Source organism: Lytechinus variegatus, chromosome 1 (genome assembly GCF_018143015.1).
Source record: "Lytechinus variegatus isolate NC3 chromosome 1, Lvar_3.0, whole genome shotgun sequence".
Taxonomy (NCBI): Eukaryota; Metazoa; Echinodermata; class Echinoidea; order Temnopleuroida; family Toxopneustidae; genus Lytechinus; species Lytechinus variegatus.
Genome location: NC_054740.1, coordinates 81,770,471 through 81,788,636, shown reverse-complemented (window position 1 = coordinate 81,788,636; position 18,166 = coordinate 81,770,471). Strand labels below are relative to the sequence as shown.

General features: G+C 35.8%; 1 non-coding gene across 1 annotated transcript; it reads left to right on the top strand.

The window, feature by feature from the left end:
- The first annotated feature begins 12,238 nt into the window (after window positions 1-12,238).
- Window positions 12,239-12,320, top strand: TRNAS-CGA. The gene has a single exon. It is a non-coding gene; the product is annotated as a tRNA-Ser (tRNA).
- Window positions 12,321-18,166: the final 5,846 nt, after the last annotated feature.

The window sequence follows — 18,166 nt, the reverse complement described above, 5'->3', positions numbered from 1 at the left end:
TCGATTCATGTTTGTCAATCATGAAAAAGGATGGGTAATTTTTGGTATCTTTCTACAATAATAATGCGAGCGCAAAGCGCGAGAAGAAAATCTTTGATATTCTGATATGAAACTGGATATTTTAGCCCCCTTTTCTTTTTTTCCCATCTTCCTTTTATTTTCAATATTATTTTCTTCCTATTTTTTATTTTTTTTCCCATTTTTCTTTCTTTTCCATTTTTCTTTCTTTTCCCTTTTCTCTTTTTTTCTCTTTCCCCTTTACTTCTCCCTTTTTTCTTTTTCTTTCTTTTCCCCTTTTTTCTCTTTTAATCTTTTTTTTTCTTCTCTCCCCCTTCCACTCTCTCTCTTTTTTTTCTTATCTTTCTTCCCTCCCATTTTCTATCTACTTAAACATTCTTCTCTTCCTCTTTTTTTTTCCTTCTTTTTTTTCCTCCTTTTTCCTTTTCCTTTCTTTTCTCCTTTTCCTTTCCCTCTTTTTCTCTTCCTTTTTCCTCTCTTTTTTCTCTTCTTTCCCCCTGTTTTCTCCCTTTTTCTTTGTCTTTCTTTCCCTCTTACTCTCTTTTCTATTATCTTCTTTTCCCATCTTCCTCTCTTTCTATTCTCTCCTTTTCCCTTCTCCCCCTCTTTTTTGAGCTGGGGGTGGGGCAGTTCCCCCTGGGCCCCATGGATCCGCACCTGATAGAATCCCATGGTCTCAGATGACATTTGATATATCTGATCATAATTTTACACGCACTGCGGACTATCGGACCCGCGGTCTATCGGACCCGCGGTCTAACGGACCCGCGGTCTATCGGACCCGCGGACTATCGGACCCGCGGTCTATCGGACCCGCGGTCTATCGGGATGTCCCCAAATTTATTACCTATCAATTCGGCAAGTGCAGTGACCAATATTGGTAGCCATGCAATGCCAGTGTAAGCGATCTCAAATCGGTTGGGGTTATGATATAATCTAAACTATATGCATAATTTAAGATTCTCCGTTCCCATTTAATCAAAGTTTATCATAAAAATGCATCTTGATTATTCGCCAAAATGCACAGAATATATCTGAGCGCCATGATCCATTGATGACTCCCATTATCATGGTTATAATCGTAGGAGAAAAGATGACTATCATTCATTTTCATTCCCATTCTATGCATCTCCACCAACCCTCTGGATCTCTTCTTTTTCTCTCTCCCTCATTTACCACTTCCCTTCTTTCTTTCTTTCTTTCTTTCTCTCCTATCTTCTAGTCCTTCCATTTATTTGCTTTTCTTCATCTATCATGTCTATAGCCTCCTCTCTCCAGCTCTCCCTTTTCTCCCCTCTCTTGTTCTCGTTCTTTTTCCACCCCTCTCCCTCCCCATTCATTCACTCGACCATCTTGGCTATCCCTTTTTCCCGCCTGCCAAGGTATGTATGTTTCTCTCCATACCCGCCCCCCCCCCCATCTCCCTATCTTTCCTTCCTCTTTCTCCAACTATATTCTGTTTCATTTCATTACAGAAAAAAGAACATTCCCGAAATTTAATAACGAAAGCTACAGAGCGTAAATGAAAAAAAAAGTTACTACGATAAATACATTATAAAAGAACACATAGTTCAGCAGACACATCTATGCACATTACAGAGGTACAATGAGCATGTCTTTATCTCTCAGCACACTGCAATTTTCCCGTTTATTTTTTCTTCTTCCAACGATTTTCTTACTAATATCTCCTCCTTAATTAAAGAATCTCATTCATAAAACGCTACCTTGTCTTCTCTATAAATCTCGAGATAACATAGAATGAAGTTCTCGGGGTATACGAGAAGCCCGTCGTTGGGTAAGAAAATAATTAAATTCCAGCCGAGGTCCCCGATGATATATTGAATTTATATTAAGACTCAGATGAAAGATATTATGGATATGAATTAGGCTGTGTTTATTAAAATGAAAGGTGAAAAGTGCAATGATCGAGGATAGTAGTAGGTCTAGGTTTTTTTTGTCCTTCCTGCTCTTTATGGAAAAATGAGAACTTGATTTTGTTCTAAGAATTTCAAGCAAAATAGTCTAAATTGTGCACAGGAATATGAATAACATTCCAAACTTTTTATGTTGTTGTAAGCACACCACACTATTCTTGTTCATAAAATTGATAAGGAGAGTGGCAACACTTGGTTGAAGAAATATGGAAAGAAATTTGAAGTTTTTCATTGCTATAAGTACTGGCGTAAATCCTTGACGTCACACTATTTCAAATGGGGGGGGGGGGGATGACACGATAGATCATTCCCTAAACAATAGTTTCATCGCCTGGATTTACGCCAGCGGCTATAAGGAAACCATAAGCATGCAAACCTAATAAATGACTCTTTGACGTAGTCATCATATACATGCATACTCTTTTTGGGACCAATAGATTTAAAAAAAACAGTAAAAAAAAAAATGGGGGGGGGGGCGATAAAATGAATATCAGCTAATGCAATGAAATACGTTGAACAAATAAATAAAAGGGTTAATTTTAATCCTCCAAAACCAAATACTTTTTAAACTTCCCTTTTTATAGTTAAAATGAGGGGCAATATTTTTAAACCCTACTTTAACTAAATATCATATTCGTCCAACTTTAATAGCATTTTGATTCTCTTATCTGTATTTCTTTTATTAACCAAAAATCCAAAAACTCTATCACTTTTTACCTTCTCACTATTACCTTTAACATGTTTAAGCAATTATATATTTTTCAAAACAAATTACGACTTCAAATAAAAAGCTAACTTTTCACATTCCTTTCAAACCACAACCACAACCTTCTAAAATGTTCTCTTAAAAATTCAAATGTTTATTTCTTTGCCTATCTTGAATAAACCTGTCAATCTACAACAAATTCTATTTAACTTAATCAACCCCTAAACCCTTGGAATTTCCACGGGCTCTGCTAGTTAATTATGAATACTCCGCAGTTGGTTAATCTGCTACCAAATTTTACTCAACATTTCAAGATTACATACTGTTGATATAACAGGTAGTAATCCTAACAGAAATAACGAAAATGTGTTAAAATAGTAGTCAAATTGTAGATAAAATAAATAAGATAAAGCAAAAGACCGTTGGGACTCGTGTGAGAGAAGGAATTCTTTTTTGTTTTAGTCTAAGCACTCAGTGCATCACGGGAATTATTTTTCCCTTTGACGGAGCGGAAGCAAAATTGCCGATAACCTACAGAGACAAACTTTTGTCATGCTCTTCACATTTGTATATTTCTCTCACGGCCTTCTTAAACACAGTCATGCACACATATCAATGATGTTTGTAGCATCTCCTTTCGTTTGATGTACGACAAAATAAGTTATGCATCTAAAACAATTTGCTCATGCAAATACAGAAGTAATGGGCAAATTCTACCTGGCATTGCATATTTCAAGGAGAAAATAGAAACACAATGTTTTCACTATATTTTGATGTTAAAGAACCAGATAAAATGTCAAATTACAGCGATCATCACCAGTCCGTACAATTACCTGTGGTGCTGTGTCAGATTGTTGCCCTTTAAACTCTCGAAAAATCGAAAAGTTTCTTAGCAAGCGATCTGAGCATAATACAAAAACAATGATGACCCGAAATATAAGATATCTGAAGGGGGCTGTTTTTTGCACCAGGTGCATTTATTTTTTTCAATAAAATTTGAAAGAGCTATAGGGCGAAGCGGGCTCTCCTGATCAATAAAGGAAAGAAAATAATACAAAAACAGATCAGAAGACTTCAATAAGCATGATAAGTAAAGATTCTTTCTGTCATATTTTATCGGGGGCTGGGGGCTGGGAACGTGGCCCTACTCCCCTTCCTACCACAAGCGTTGCATTCGACAATAGCGGACAATAATGTTAACATAAAGCCATACATGTAGCCTATACATACTTGTATCGCAAAACATGAAATCTCAGACTTGAATACCTCAAAGGTAAGAAATCTAACACATTAAGCTTATATGTGGAAAGCATATTGACGCTGGAAGGTTCAAGTGTGTTTTCATGATCGGGTTCAAGTACCGATCTTAGGGCAATGTCCACATTAAAATTGCTCCCCCACCCCACGTTCTTCCCTCTGAACGACACAATGACTATCCGATCAGACAGGGCAATACTAGTATTGAACTAATGCCATTGATTATGCTGAACCATAGAGAAGGGTATATCAAAATTTATGTTAATCATCCTCATCCTCATCCTCATCATCATCATCATCATCAGCATCATCATCATCATCATCATCATCATCATTATTATTATTATTATTATTATATTATTATTATTATTATTATTATTACTTTCATTTCATTTTCATAATGATGGTGATAATTGTTGTTGTTATGGCTTTAATTACCGTTAAAAGAAGTTGGAGCGATGGTAAGTAGGAGTAATTATAATAAATTATATTGATAATGATGTTTGCCTATGAAGGGACGGTTCGAGCTGATCAGTGACAAAAAGGAAACAGCCTCAAATTTTTGGGGAGTAAGGGATTTCACCTATATGTGTCAAAAAGGAACTTTTATGTCACCTGATCTTATCACACTTCTGACAGTGTCCATGATATCTACGCCTGAGCTGTAATATGTCCGTTATTAAAGCACCTAGCGGTATTGCATTTACCGCCATCTCCCCCTCCCTCTCTCTCTCCCACTCTTCTCAACTCCTCTTCCTCATCTGTCACACAAGTTCACGTGTTTACTCGAAACCAATACGCACCGTCTGCCCGCCGATTTGTTTGATGTCAACGCGGCTCTGCGATATAAAAACATACACAAACTATGCATATGCGTAATATTTCATTTTTATCAAACACACGCACGCACACCGTGTGATAGTTTTTGCTATATCACGACGAATTGATCTTGGTTGGTAATGATCGTAATTTAGAAGGGAAGGTTTGGATGAAGGCATTGACTTGATGTTACGAGGGAGCAGCCGAATCCACCCCATCGCACTGTTTAACGACACCTATATCATCCCCATCTTCTCGCGTCAGGTTTCTATTGGCAACCTCCCAGTAGTACGATATTCATATTTAAAGGGAGTACTGTTCGGAGGTATTCACAAGTGAACCGTTTTTGATTAGGTGAGTATAACTATATTCCGTTTACATCTATATATAATTCTCATCACACTTAAGATGAAAATAAAACTTACGGTAAATCTAATATAATCTGCCTATGCAGTTTACCTTTTCATATTAATAAAGTTATATATACGTTCACCACAGTACCAATACGAATAAATGGCATTGGTTTGAAATATACATAATAATGCATAAAACAATAAGCGCAAATAAAAATGTTTGTACGTGAAAAAGGGGGACGCGCTTTCTAATTAAATGCATGTAGTTATCATGTTCGGATATAGGAATAATATGTGGATTATGTATGATTGAAAGTATAGCCTTCCTACGATGTGTAATTAGACCGAGGGTTGGAGCTTGGCATTCAAAACTCATGGCAGGAATAAAACGTAGGGCTTCATCCGACTTTGATGCAATGTGAGATTTATCATTTTGACAATTCAAACATTTAATCTATTGAGGAGGAAGTAAATATGGATCATTTTGATTTAAAATGCTCAAAGATACTGAAATTTGGGCAATTCTACGATAAAGCGATTGTATACATGTATGGTCGTATTAAATTGAAATAGTAGAAAAAATACAGTCGAGCAGTAAAATGCACATTTCAGAGCCTAAATCAGATTGTATAAAATACTACATACGCTAAAACACCAATGACTATCTATATAGGAATTCAGTGTAGATGGTTAACAATATCATTATTATTGTTATTAAATTCGGCATTTAATCTTAGCAACTTTTTAATTGGCCATCATTGCACCATACTCCCAAGAAGCATCGTGCATTATTGCACCCTATAGGGTGGAAAGTACTACCATTTAGTTTTGTAAAAAGGAAACATCTATACACTTGTGTAAAGATGAGCATGGGTGCAGATGTCGGGGGGGGGGGGGGGGGCAAATGATAAATACACGAGGGAGTATCTTAGTAAAACTTTATTAGAGTGGTAATTTGCACCTCCCGTATTGCTGTTAATATATTTTCTTAGTTTATAGAATTATTATTAGCCATTCTTTTGTCATGAAATTGATTAAGCATTAACCAGATGCAATAGAAATTCCAAATATAAAACTAATATTTAATGATTGAAAAATAGGATGCTGAAAAAAATGTTTGTATGACGAGAGTCCCTAAGATCAACTTACAAGAATGCATTGTCAAAAGTAGGTTTAACAAATGTAGGAAGTTTCAAATTCATATAATAAATTGTCTCATTAAAGGTCAGGCGGAAAATTAAAATAGATATCACTTGCAGTTAGATGTATTTAAACATCGATAATTTAGTTTACTGTCATGCTACGAGAATTTTTATTTTCTCTTTTTTTTGTCTATCGGGTCAACAATGGTCCAGTATAATTGTACAGAAGGAATTCAACAAAAACGAAATGCAATAATGTAAAAGGTGGGAAAGACGTAACAAATTTGATAAAATGATAGGTCTGTTGTAAACAGCATATACAATTTCAATGTAGGCCTAATTACGGTTAGATAAAACTGATAAAAATAATAACAACACACACGATGGGCTATTATGTTCCATTTCATCTTTCATTTTCAAATGAATAAACATTCATGCACTATCATCAGATCATAGCATTTTTTTTGGAAAAGCTATATATAGGTCTTGGGTTAAGCCTCGTTCAGGGCACGTGTATCCTATTGCACTGGAGAAGTCTGCATGGGTAACGTATTCATCTGCTATTACCGGGCATAAACTAGACAAGCTGTCAGTGAAGCTGGAAATTTAATTAAACATCGACGATTGAACTGATAAGAAAGGTTTCTCCTCTGAAAAATAATGATAAACGTTAGCATTGAAATGAAATCAAACTTTTGACCGAGCGGAATTCTATTAAAACTCAGGTTGAGATGAAATATTAATAGCTACTTAAAGGTACATATTGCATACAGTCTACTTTACAAACAATATAGATTGAATATGGCTTATCGAAGAGAACCTGTAATGAAATGAATTTATACTAACTTCTAAATCAGGTTTTAAAAGTTTACTTGGCGAGGGAGCAAAGTGGTAATTTAGGCATTAAGTAAATCTTCCTAATTAACAAAATCATGACGATCTCAATTAAATTCAACACGAAAATGACATCTTTAAGTCAGGATAAGTCCGGGTCAAAGTGACTCTTCTTAGACTCCAGTAGACCCCAGGAGATTTTGAACACGACATGACACAATTATAGAGCTGACCACAGGCTGACTCCAGCAAAAGTCAAATGACTCCGCATAAATAGAAATACATAATGGTTCGGTCTTGACAAGCCATGGCTAGAAGAATGCACGGAAAGAGCGCAGCTCTTCAGCCCCTATTACCCCATTATTGTGCAAACCCCAGGCAAGCGCAAAAATTATTTTTTTATTGTCTGTTATGATCATATAGGCTCTTTGCGGCTTTGAATGGATACGACATAGCCTATACTTGAGATATTCTTATTTCAATTAGTCCACAGTAGTTGGAATATACTCCGGTAGCCACAATAAGGATCATTTTTCCACAATAACCTCCTTTGGTTACTAATCCAAGACTGGTTCGCTTCAACGAGATTTACAACCCGAATGAAATATCGAGGAAAGGGGGCTTAATTGAACACATCATATTACAAACTGCTACATCCCTTGTATGACTTTTATCTATACGTAGATTTTTTACCAGCTGAACGTATAATAATTTGTTGAAAATACAGGATTGTAGATAAACATTACTGGTAAATGATTTGATGCGACCGCAGTGGAGACAGAGGGTGTGAATTTCAAAGCTATGTCTGACATTTAATGTCAAATGAAAAATTATTTAATTGATCTGCACTTTGTACAGAATGTCACTCCTTTGATGAAGCTAAAGAGTATTGTTCTTGATAATCGACATGATTTGTGATTATTGGTTAATCTTCTATTTTTCATGAATGCGGGAAAACAGAGTAAAATCATGAAAACAATGAGCATGATTAAACTTGAGCCAATTTATGGCAAGGTCAACTTGCCATATTCCATTTCATTTTAACACAAAATTTCAATGATATTCACAGATATAAAGACGCAATTTATAGGCGTCAAGCAATCTTCTCATCTAATTGCACGAGTGTATTTAACGAGGTTTCATGCAAAATGGGATACAGCATTTCGTTGATTTCTGCATTTAATGCGGTACATTAAACATCAAATTTACCAGAGATCCATTTATTCAATCACAAGGTTTTTACTTCCACGGAACATAATTGGAAATCATCAAGTCAAACACATAATTTCGCCCAGTCATCAAACCACATGTAGCAGTGTGGGTATGACTTTGTTATGAAAAGAGCGAGTCACAAAATTGCGCATATGTCATTGCTTCCTTGACACTGTATTGTAGGGATGTGGTAAGTTTTGTGAAGTATCATGAGATTCTGTAAGTTTGGTGTGAGTTCATGACAAATCGTGTAAATTCTGTTTTAATTAATGTCATGTAATTATTGAACGATCGCTGTGTAGCAACAGTTGCCTATTGTGACCCATAAACGAGGCAATATGACTAGATGAAAGGTCAGCTGAATTCAAAATATTATTTGGTCTGTTTGACAAATTTCTAGTCAAATTTGACCACAGCCAAATGCGATAAGTTGCACAGTAAAAACTGTGGTGTTAACCGGTGTACATAGAGGACCGCACCAGTTATTTTACACCGGTGTTAAATTGGTGGTGTTAGTTTTACACTTATAGGTGTTATTACATCACCTGTGGTTGTTACATTTACACTCAATGGTGTTATGTTCAATCTCTAGGGTGTTATTTTAACACCTCAGGGTGTGGTCCTCTATTAACACCAATTGGTGTCAGTTTTAACACCACAGTTTTTACAGTGTGGGATGGTGTATAAAGCATACTAGATATGACTACAGAGACGGTAGGACCATGCTGAATAGGTCATCACCTAGTTGACTGGACAGTATACGACCAAACCGTAGTAGGGTTAGAGCTAAGATTTGTTTGAGAATAATGTAAAGAGGGTTTGTTTAGTTTTGGAGGTTAGGTCTTATGTTTGGCTTAACGTGCAGATTTTACATCGGAGCAATTGTCGCCGGAGAAAATGTCATCGAACCGTAACATTTTACTAGATTGAGTGGTGGACAGGACAAACCACAGTCTATGGTCTATCTTTTCAAAGAAAAAAGAGAGAATGACATGCATTTTCAAGTTATTTGCTTGTCACAACAGTGTATAGTCAGCTAAGATTTCCGCTTTAATCTCCTATAAATATTGGCAACATTAATAAAACATGATCAAAGTTCTAATCCTCTATTCAAACTCCGCACTAGTTATGATAGTTCCATGGTGTAATCTGAAGGAGGGGTCTGGTCCCTAGGCTTCAAATCCACCCAACATGCTCTCTTTCCTGCTGTCGCGTTTATGCTGATCTGAAGTTCAAATCAAAGGATCTAGAGTTTCAAAAATAATCATGATAATGCTAACATACTTTCAATTCCGTCTAGTCGAGTTATGCAGTACACTCTAACCATGCTAACAGTTGAGACACAGGAAGGCATTGGTTCTTTATAGATAAACATTAGTTTAGGTCACGAAATTTAAGTAGAAAAAAAATCCTTCTCCGAACGATTTGGAAATTTTAATCATTATTAAGCATACAAGGGTGAGCGTATGCCGTTTGGAATGGCCGAAATTGTCAGAAATTATTACCGTATTTATCAAAAATTTGAGGGTCCATGGCTCCATACTTTGGGAGAAATACACTGCACACAGATCGGTAGAATGTATTTAAAGGACAAGTCCACCCCAACAAAAACTTGATTTGAATAAAAAGAGAAAAAATCAACAAGCTTAACACTGAAAATTTCATCAAAATCGGATGTAAAATAAGAAAGTTATGACATTTCAAAGTTTCGCTTCATTTCACAAAAACAGTTATATGAACGAGCCAGCTACATCCAAATGAGAGAGTCGATGATGTCATTCACTCACTATTTCTTTTGTTTTTTATTGTTCGAAATATGAAATATTTTGATTTTCTCGTCATTGTCATGTGAAATGAAGTTTCATTCCTCCCAGAATACGTGGAATTCCATTATTTTAACATTTTGTGCTTCAGGCAAGGAGGTCCTAATCGTCAAATTCGTAAAAATTGAAATATTGTATAATTCAAACAATAAAAAAAAAAACAAAAGAAATAGTGAGTGAGTGACATCATCAACTCCCTCATTTGGATGTAACAGGCTCGTTCATATAACTATTTTGTTAAAAATAAGCGAAACTTTGAAATGTCATAACTTTCTTATTTTACATCCGATTTTGATGAAATCTTCAGCATTGTGCTTGTCTGATTTTTCTCTATTGATTCAAATCAACATTTTTCTGAGGTGGACTTGACCTTTAAGGGACAACACGACAAATATTGCCCCCTAAGATTGTATACGAATTTAATGTTAGGAACCTGTATAGAACAGTCGTTTGCATTAGAGATTTTTAAACTATGACATTCTTCTAAATAACTTGGACAGAATTTGAAAGCTCAGCATGATTGATTACACTTTTCCCACCACACTTTTAAACTTTTAAAACATCTTACCGAGTTTATAGGTTTCTCAGCATATAGACGAGTCAAACAAGCCCCCTTGCTATAGATATTCTCTTTCAGGCCCCCTATCACCCATTGCCGATTTAAAGCAGCTATACTTGCGGATTATTTGAATCCAGGAGCCAATCGGTTAAACCGCATACGGACGTCAACGCCCCGATGTTGGAGGGGTTGATGAAGGGTCGTGAAACTGGGATGATACAGGACGGAAATCACCTAGATTTCCAGAAAGACAGAACCTCTCTCCATTGGTATAGGAAGCAACTTCTGTGGAGATAAATCAAAGGAAATCGAGATTATCTCTTAATCAGATGATTCGTCTTCTTACGCACAAAAGGACGGATTAAAATTATATTTAGGTGTGCCAGCTGTAATGATGATAGTGAACTATACAGACTCTGAATCGCGTATTATGACAATTTCTATAATTTGAGCAATATCCCTGGCTTGGAGATTTGTCAAAACCAACAATGCAAAACCGGGGTGTTGAAACTACACCATCGATAGGGAGCCACAATAAACCATTCATGGTGCTAGATAAACACCCAGATGGTGTTCATAAACACGCAGTGCTTTATTGTCATCTAGTGGTGTTAGTCTCAGCACCTTGAATTTTACAGTGTATACTCCATAGGTGAATGTCATCCAAACCTTCAGAAATGGTGTTTGACAAACACGTCATCGCAATCAATAAAATTAGACCTCGTAAGAAAAGTATACTGTAGCGTAAACTGAAACATAGATGAATAATTCAAATTTAATCACGAGTTTGTGATGCCCAATATACATTCCTGTTATGGTGTCGGTTTAAGAATTGCGGCTATCATTTCCATTAGGATTATCAATTTGATTAGTATTTTTTTCTCTTCCCTAGCTGTTACAGATAATTATCAAGAGATGACAACCATGATGTCGCGAGGGGGGGGGGTATCAATATTGACTGATACTTATGAAAGGTAGATCTATATGGAACCAGATTGAATGAGAGAAAAAAAAGATACTGCCCCGGCAAAGATACACGGATAGATACTAGTAGATAGATAGATAGATAGGTAGGTAGGTAGGTAGGTAGAAAAATAAATAGATAAAGAGAGAGAGATTATATAAAGAGAGAGGGAGAGAGAGAAAGAGAGAGAAAGAGAGAGAGGGGGGGTGGTTACTGAGGATAGGACTGTGCCATTTATTAACGACTAATCATCATCAATATATTATTTTTTCGTGCATGGTGGTAGGCATGGTAGGAGAGAGTGCCTTTCATATTTTAATGTTTAATCGAATCCCAGATTTTTAGCTCTTTTACGACCACGTCGATGGCACCCCCCCACAATTTCGAATTAATGCATTGCCTCATTCAATATAATATGCGTCTTTGGAATTGAGATGGAGAGTGTGACGTCTTGAAATCAGAGCTTGAAGTATGGAGTGATAAACATTCACTGACGTTTGAAGATGAAGACACATCTCCTTGATTACTCCATATCATTGGCTACCAATTCAATTTTATTAATGGGCGGGGTATCAGTCCCACTCTGTTCATCAATCACTTTGTCTGTGCTTGGCAGTGTCATGGTGGCCGAGTGGTTAAGGCGTTGGACTCGAAATCCAATGGGGTTTCCCCGCGCAGGTTCGAATCCTGTCCATGACGGCTCTTTTTTATTAATGCGCCAGGTTATTGAATTCAAACAGATATTTTGCATATTGGAAATCGTATTCATTATCAGGATTATGATTACTTTCTTTATAATGATGATGATAATGACATATGATGATGATAATGACAGATGATGATGATGATGATGATAGTATAGTATTTATTTTCCGTATAAAAAAAAACAAAACGGATGGATAGCCCATTTTCAGTTTAGTCGACATGACTATACTGTTCTTCCATGGGGTCCATGATGATAATAATAATAAGAATTATTATTATTATCATTTTTATTATTATATTTTTTATAAGAAGAGAGTATGAGCTGAAAGAGTAATACAGTTTCTGATAGATTGGGTGACAGGCAGCGCTAAACAGCGCATCTCTCTTCTGCATTAATGTTTAATGCTCTGACGTTTTAGAACAACAACGTACTTTGATACCATTATATGGGCTCACAATGTGATTTGGGCGACAGTGATAGCAAATCTTGACTATCAAATCTGTTAATAGCTCTATGATCAAATATACTAGTGAGCGAACATAATAGAATAAATTAGAAGGAGGAAAGAAACTGAATTAAACATAAGAAAGGCTTTTTTTAACGGATACCATGATACAAGTATGTACATTAAAAGGCTTGCGCTTTTTGTAACAGAATGCTATTAATTGTATTGATTGTGTGTCAATCAATTGTATTAATATCAATCAATTGATTAAAATAATAGTTCGACGGTTACATGCATCTTTCTTATTTCATTCGCAATTCAATTTCAATGCATACCTGCTTACTCTGCATAATATTCAATAAGAAACAACCGTCTATTGGTCACCAGATAATGACGTCAGTATGCTGGTCAGTGTTAAAGTAGAATGCCTATTGGTCATCCGATAATGACGTAATTTTACAAGTATGCTGTATACGATTGTAGAGGTACTAACTGAGATTGATAGATAAATATCACTGATTAAATTATTTGTTCATCAGACGGGTATCATTACACCGCATAATATGCCAACAAATTAATTATGCACGTTCGATTTACAGGTTTCTACGGTGATTTTCTCTCTTTGACACGAAGCCCTTGAGAAAATGAATGAGGAAAACGAAAGTGCTCTATTAAAATTAGGAGCAGCGAAACAGAGATGAGGAATGAGCATGGGGAAAGAGTGAAAGAGAAAGAGGAAGAGAGGGGGGGGGGAGAAGGGGGGGGGGTATGTTTTAGGGGTCTTTATAAGGGGTATAAGGGGTAACTTTATACGCAAAGATAATTTTCCCTCTATCATGATTGATTTGAATCAATAACTTAAAATCCCTTCCCCCGGAGAATGTGGAAAAGAGTTTCCCTTGTTCAAGAATGATTTTTTTTTTGGTCTGTTTTAAATGGAAACCAAAAAGGGGGAAAAAGGCCTCGACTTGCAGACTGACGAGCGAAATACATTGTGACTTGATTAAACATTAAATGAAACAAACTAATGTACATCGAGAATGTAGGAGCAAAAATAGCGTTTTATGTAATAATATCTTTAAAAATCGGACACCGATAGAATTTAAAGTAGACAATGGATGGGCACCAGTCGCAGTGGCATAGGAGAAAGATTTCAACAAAACCAGGGTTTCGTAGCACAAAAGCTAACGATTGATCGTACGCTTGATTTTCATGATTAATCATTCATTGTAATCAATGCGATCAGTCGTAACAAAATGTTCTACGATTATTGCTAAGCTTTGTGTTACGGGCGCCCGAGGATGTTTGATCATGTCTGACTTACCTTCTTCTCACAAATTATTGACACACAAGTTTACTTTTTGTTTCCTTGCACATTTTGTATTGTCAATGTGTGTACCCATGCACTCATCAGACAATGACCGGTTTAAAAAAAAGAACAAGACAGATCAAATAAAGGACAGGATATTTGCTGAGTTAAGTGCAAAGGTCCGTTGTCGATAAACAAGACAATCGGAATATATACATGTGCATATATATATATATATTGTTAATTCCGTATGACTGAATAAATTTTACGATCCGTTTGTTTGAATTAATAAGTAGACTTGATGAAAATGGCGATTCGCTGAAATCAACATAAGAACATGGTTAAAAAATTACATTAATCGTGTTTATCCTTTTAACAAGTTTAAACGATATATTTATTCAGAAGTAGGTTGCAAGTGATACGTTTATGGGTGATACATAGAAAAATGCAAGCTGATAATGTGTCTGACTTTTATTAATCAGCCTATTATTAATTATTAATGAATATTATTAATCTTCATTTTGACGTTAATTGTCAACTAATCCTATTTTCTACAGTATGCATGCAGTTTGGTGATAATTAGGCTGGCTAACGTTTATCATGTTCATGAATGTGGCAACTGCTTTACTGCTGTATTATGAATTTCGAAACACCCTTGTCAAAGAGAGCGAGAGAGAGAGAGGAGGGGGGGGGGGGGGGGAGTGTAATTAGGAGAGAGGATGTTTAGTTGTGTTGAGGCACATTTATGCAAACTGTATATTTTGGTAAATTAAAGAAATTTCTGGCTTCTCCATCTACCTTGTGAATAAAAAAATGACTTGATAACTTGAATCTTAACAAATCCCCAATTCAAGGAAAAAAATATGCCATGCACACAAATGACCTGAAAGGGTATGTCCCCCCTCCCCCCCCCCATGATAACATATTGATTTATGTGGAATGCTTTAACGCTTGAATGATCGGGATGTATTCTTTGCAGTGATGCAAATTTTGATTTTTCGCCAAAGTAAGGCATGACTGCAATGAATGAATCCAGATGTCAATGATGCCCTAATCATACAAGGGTTGCATTAAAATCCATTTTAAAACACCTTTTCATTAATTTGAATTATGATTGTTTAATGAAGACTTTTTAGTATCAATTCTGAAGTAAATTTCATTGAAAAGGGTTGCAAGTAATGTTGACTAACTCGTGCAGGATTATGACATTAATGGTATCTGGATTCATTAATTGCATTCATGCATTACTTTGGCGTAAGTCAAAATTTACATCACTGCAAAAAATACCCACTGATTATGCAAGCGTGCAACATACGACACAACTATGGTATCAAATAATTATTTGGGAGAAGACACTCTTTCCAGCAATATGTAATAATTATGCGTTCATGACATATTTTCTCTTAACTTGGGGGTTTGTGAGGTGTCAAGTTTTCACACAGTACAGTGAGTGATTCATGATGTTGATTACAAATTGCAACCGCTTGATATACTGCAAGAATCGATAAAAGGTTCTGTACATAAAAAAATGAAAGTATACGTCTACAAACAATACGGGGTATAACTATTTTCAAATATTAAATTTGTAAATTCACTAACTACCCCAGTTATTCAGGATTTTCACTTAGAGTCACTTAATATACCACATTTTGAAAGGATTACCATTAAGAACCAAAGGAAAAGAATGAGCAGGCCTACATAAATATAGAAAATGCAACAAAGTTGCTCTTAAATGAGTAAGAAAACAGCAATTAAAGAGTTTTCTTTCAAATTCAAATTACAAAAATTGTACACCAAGGAAAATTATCTTCACATATTTACATGCACTTCTATCCCACTCCTAGTATGAAAAGGGTCTTTGCTACCAATAATTAGTAAATCCCTATATTAGAGAACTTATTACCTAATTGCATTGATGGCGTCCTTTGTTGTTGATAAACATGCACCTACTTTAAATCAAACTCGGTGCTATTATCAACACGCGTGCTATGCTGTTGTGAAGTATGGTTGCCATGCCAACAGCTATTGTTGCTATAGTTAAAGGGATGACTGTATGCCGTTGCTAGCCTTTTCCATGCGTTGCTGCTCAGATTGTACTTGAATCCAGGCACGAGTGTCAAGTGTTTTGAGTATTTTCTGCATATTATAGGCATATATATGGGTTGACAGCTGTAGTAACATAGTCATATACTGAATAATGCTCTATATATTATTCATTGAAGGAAATAAATTCGGAATTGTGTGCCCCCCCATAATTTTTTTTGTTTTTGTTTAAAGTTGAAAGGAACTTATCTCTTTTCCATAAAAGAAAATTAACTTTGTCTCATGCTTCTCATTGTAACAGACATAGAATACCCCAGTAGTAGTATTAGTAGTAGTAGTCGTCGTCGTCGTCGTAGTAGTAGTAGTAGTATAGTGGTAGAAGTAGTAGGTCCTAGTAATGGTGGTAGTAATGTGTGCCCCCCAATAATTTTTTTAAAGTATGTTTAAAGTTGAAAGGAACTTATCTCTTCTCCATAAAAGAAAATTAACTTTGTCTCATGCTTCTCATTGTAACAGACATAGAATACCCCAGTAGTAGTATTAGTAGTAGTAGTAGTAGTCGTCGTCGTCGTAGTAGTAGTATAGTGGTAGAAGTAGTAGGTCCTAGTAATGGTGGTAGTAGTAATAGTAGTAGTAGTAGTAGTCGTCGTCGTCGTCGTCGTCGTCGTCGTAGTAGTAGTAGTATAGTGGTAGAAGTAGTGGGTCCTGTAGTAGTAGTAGTAGTAGTATAGTGGTAGAAGTAATAGGTCCTAGTAATAGTAGTAGTTGTAGTAGTAGTAGTAGTAGTTGTAGTAGTAGTAGTAGTAGTAGTAGTAGGAATAGTACTTGTATTTTTATTATCACCATATTTATCATTATCCTCCTCCTTCTCCTCATTATCATCATCATTGATAATAATAAATGATAAACATTAATTTGTATAGCACAGCTTTTATATGTATTCAGTTGCCTTTGTTCAGAGCTCTTTTTATTTAAATCTACACAGCAAAGTTTCTGAACTGAAGAGATATGGATTTAATTTGGATTTGAAGAGAGCAAATGGTGGAGAGCTGCTTATGCCAATTGACAGGCTCGCGCTTTTCTGTAAGGGATCACTATCAATTGCGTTGATTGTATTAATTAATTGTGTATGTCAATCACTTGATTAAAATAATAGTTCGACGGTTACATGTATCTTTCTCATTTCATTCGCAATTCAATTTCAATGCATACCTGCTTACTCTGCGAGTTTGAGGGCAATAATCATTATCATCATCATCGTCGTCGTCGTCGTCGTCATCATCATCAGCATCATCATCATCACATCCATAATCATCATCGATATCACTACATATACCCCTTTTTTCCTGCAAATGTAAATACCATAACATTTGTAATTCATAGTCCTGTTTTTGCTTTTGGTCGAATTTTCAGAGGCAGAAGTTGACCGATTTTACCGCGATGTTGGTCGCTTTCTCGTTTTGATTATTGATTATGAGATTATGCTATAAACGATATATAGTCCCGAGATAATTTGATAATGACTGGGCAATTTCCATCTACTTAAAAGCTATTGATTACAATCACCTTGTGTAGATCGTTCCACCTGCCATACGCAAAACGCAGTGGTAATGGTATTCATCGATAAAATGGTTTGTGGTGTTGCATCCCCGATATCAATTATCCCAAATATTGATGGATCATTCAATCAATATCTTTGTTGTAGGACAGAACAGGTGATTTGTTGGCAAAAGAAAGATACTCACTGTGACATGTTCATTACTTTAGTTTCCATACAAAACCAACACATTTTTTTGGCAAAGGGAATAAAATCAATTTTGATGAGAAATTGGTGACATTCACCCTTTCTTTGAGAGAAACTTTCACTCTGCATCTTTAGAAAGAGAGAGAGAGGGCATTTTCGATATATAACTAGATACCTACATTATCAGGTCCCTTGAATAGGACCCAAATGCCATTTTTATGCACATATTAACAAGCAATAACGATATTACACAGTAAAAACGTTGTACATGATTTATAGGAACGTTGCTTACTATAGG